The sequence below is a fragment of the Agelaius tricolor genome, unplaced genomic scaffold (genome assembly GCF_023055355.1).
Source record: "Agelaius tricolor isolate 1412-34295 unplaced genomic scaffold, bAgeTri1.0.p SCAF_2, whole genome shotgun sequence".
In the NCBI taxonomy this organism is placed as follows: Eukaryota; Metazoa; Chordata; class Aves; order Passeriformes; family Icteridae; genus Agelaius; species Agelaius tricolor.
The window spans coordinates 36,830,645-36,834,198 of NW_027269262.1; the positions used below are offsets into that span (position 1 = coordinate 36,830,645).

The 3,554-nt window shown below is 41.0% G+C and overlaps 1 long non-coding RNA gene across 1 annotated transcript; it reads right to left on the bottom strand.

The window, feature by feature from the left end:
- Positions 1 to 666: 666 nt before the first annotated feature.
- On the bottom strand, positions 667 to 2,345 carry LOC139600627 (uncharacterized). Its single transcript, XR_011682626.1, has 3 exons — positions 2,220 to 2,345; positions 1,250 to 1,354; positions 667 to 798 (listed from the first exon to the last, which is right to left on the bottom strand). It is a non-coding gene; the product is annotated as an uncharacterized lncRNA (long non-coding RNA).
- Between the last annotated feature and the right edge of the window lie 1,209 nt (positions 2,346 to 3,554).

Genomic DNA, 3,554 nt, shown 5'->3' on the forward strand with positions numbered 1-3,554 from the left:
GCAAGCATAATACACACTTATTTTTAGCATTACTTGTGCATACAGCATTATCAGCAAGATATGAATAAAACGCTCTCAGCTTTGCAAGCAATTTTCTTGATTAATTTCTTTGTATAAAGCAGCAGAGGGAGCTCATACATTATTTTTGGTGTGTCACACACAAAAAAATGATAAATTACACGTGCACACACGTGTGCGAGCATGCGCGTGCGGGTGACACGGCCCGCGCACGCGTGTGCACACGCAGCCAGCTCTGGGACGAGCTGCACAGCTACAGTGGCCGTGCCTGCACTTGTCACACACACCAATAGGAGCAGATGTGTTCAGCGAAAGAGCTGGGACTGAGCCCCGCATGGTCATGGCATAAGTCCTCCAGGGCAGCCTTTCTGGACTAGTGCAGCCCGGTCCCACCAAGCTGAGACACCCATGTGTGCCTTGGGCGTGTTCAGTGAGCTCCCAGAGTGCTTTTTCCAGATGGATTTTACCCAAGAGGAAGCCAGCTGGTACATTCTGACCTTGATCCTGGACACAAACCGAAGCTCAGCTGGTGGGGGTGATCTGGAGGCCTTGTCAAGAGCATTCACTTGATCCAGAGAAAGTCACCAGCACCAGAGCTGTGTTAGAAGCTTCTAGGTACCTACCTGGGCTGATCTTCAGGTGTGTGAGGAATCAGATAGATGGCATCAATTTAGGCAATTGCAGTCAGCTGGAGTGACATGTTAGGAGCCTACATGCCTTTTTGAACTTTCTCCTTGATCTGTGTAAGTTTTGCAGGAAATGTTTCACAATGGAGGTACACTGAGAAAGAAGTGATGAAGTCACTTAAAGGACTGGACAAACATCCTAAACTTCTTGGTTTTGTTTGATTGAATGAGTTCTTAGGAATATATGCCTTCAACCAGCTTCCTGAAATCTGTAAATCTGAAGTATAAGAAGGGTTTAACGCAGTTATTGAGCAGGCCCTAGCACTCCCTGAACAGCAGAAGCAGAATTGTTATTTCCTTTAAGGATATGTAGAGTATATCCTCTTCTACATGCTGGGCCAGCCAGCACCTTAGCAACATAATTTGGCTTCCCTAGGCACTCCTGTGAAAGTCTAGGAGGAAGCAATGGGCAGTGGATAATTTGGTGGAGGGAAAAGCCAGGAGGAAGCAGTTGGTGCACTGGACTATCCCATATCCTACCATATACAGATGAGCACTGTTGAGGCCAAAGACTGAAAAGAATGGGAAAACTGGTCTGCCAATACCTTTTATTTCCAGGGTGGGCAGAGGTACTGGGAACTTTGCACTACAGCTTGCTGGTTTTGCTTCCAGACCCGGACTGAGCAGATGTGAAGATGGCAACAATGGAACTAAAAAAAACAAGGGTAAAAAAAAGGTTAGAAAATGAGAGAAGTGTGGGGACGGGTGGGAGTTGGGGGATGGGGCACAAGATAGGAAGAGCAGACAAAAATGGCACAAAGGCTTTGTGATTTTAAAAAACTTATCCCTTCAGGGTGGGGTTTAGGGCAAAAGGAATAGATTCAGGGAGAATTACTTGTCATACCTAAACCAGCTGGCCAAACTTGTAATGAAAAGCCCATAAACCATCACTGTGAGAGAGGAAAGGCCACATTGTTTTTATTTGTCTGTAGAGCAATATGTGTCACTGTATAAATAGTAACTAATAACATGTGCTGCAGCACTTCTGTGGTATTTTTTAATAATTACTGTTGTTGTAAAGGAGTTTAGTATGAAGTAAAACATCTCTATGAGGGAAAAAATTGCTACCTCTTTCCCCCTGATATTTGTGTAACTGAATTAAAAATACACAGATACATCGAGTTAAAAAAACATTATTCCTACTTCAAGGAACTCAAGCTGAACACCTTGAAAAATCTCTCAGCTACATTGTTCTCTCATATGTTATGAGGATTTTTATTTCCTTTTAAGAGCAGTAAATCGTCAAATGAAAGAGGCTTATATTGCACATACCATTGCGAGACATGCTCATCATGTAACGTCAGAATGAACTATTTTTTAACCTAATATACAACAATTTAGCAGCATTAGAAGAACATAAAACAGATAAAAGTATAGCTTTTACAGCCATTCATCAATGGCCTTTTTTTGAAGAGTGCAGATACCTCCTCAGGCTAAGCATACATCTCTCTATTTCACATAAATACACAAAGTGACAGGGCTTCCAGTCAAAATAAACATTTGCTCAGTGTATACCTGATTTCCACCCATTTCATTCAACAGGAAAGATACTGAGGTTAACAAACACACTAATCTCTCATCTGCTCTAGGGATGAGGATGTGCTGTATCCAACAACTTGTGATTGAGTGTGTTCGCAGTTTGCTGCTCCCATGGATATCCACGCCTTTGGATTGGTACTATTTAAAAGACAAACAAAAGAACAAGCCTTGACGTGGATCCAACCAAAACTACTTTCAGTTTTTAGAAAATAAGAATGGTTCAAGGGGGAGACAACAATGTCTCAGGTTTGGAAACTCTACAGGTAGTGAGGAGAATGGCCAAAGAAAGCACCATTTGGATGAAAATGCAACACAAGGTGATATAACAATATAATTGCACATTAAAAAAAGATAACGAAACAAAACAGAACAACAACAACAACAAAAAATATAATATTCAACAGCACAAAACACCTACAATTCAGAGGAAAAACTTCCAAGAGTCTGAGGCAGCCAAATCTCACTAAATCTGAGGAAATCTGTGGTACCTAGAAGAGAAAGTAATTTTTTGCATTTGTGCCTCTGGCTGCATTGCCTTAAACCCTCTGTGGAAGGAAATATGACCCTGGTGCCTTGGCCTGTCTCTCCAGCAGTTTGAGGAAGAACACGAGCTGAGCACAGGTTTCTTACCTCCTGGGGCAGAGTTCATTGAGCATCACTGCATCACCACCAGGGCTGGCTCCCCTGCCAAACAGAGAACAAAAGGCTGTAGCAGGTCTCCTCTGAGTCCCATACCTGGCTTGTTAAACCTGTGTTGTGATGCTTTGTCAGGTAAAATACAATATTTGGAAATACTATTTGATGATCTCACACTAGGATTTCACACCACACTATCGAAGAAAATGTTGATTGAGTTATTTTAACAGTCATGATATTAGTTAAACCTGATTAACAGATTATTTTCCACTGACATCACTTCTTTATTCTATTTACAAGCTAAATAGGCCAGACACTCAATTGATAAATGCTCATTTCCCTCCATCTTAATTAACTAAATATTCTTTTATTTAAACAATCCCTCATTTTTTCCAGAGACACAGTAATAGATCCATTAGAAGGGTCTATCTGATACCAGGGATATTTTATTTATGAGGACAAGTCCAAATGGTTACTATTTTTTAATGTTTTTATTTTCCTTGATACTGTACACCATGTAATGGCTTTGCTCCAAACAGTAATCACACGATGGGTGCCGTTTCTTCTTCCTTGACCTATCACACTCCACATGATTTAATCCATTGTTTTGGATGTTGCCAATGATTTATTGTATGAAAAATGTAAATGATCTGGATGGCAGATGTTTTATATTTT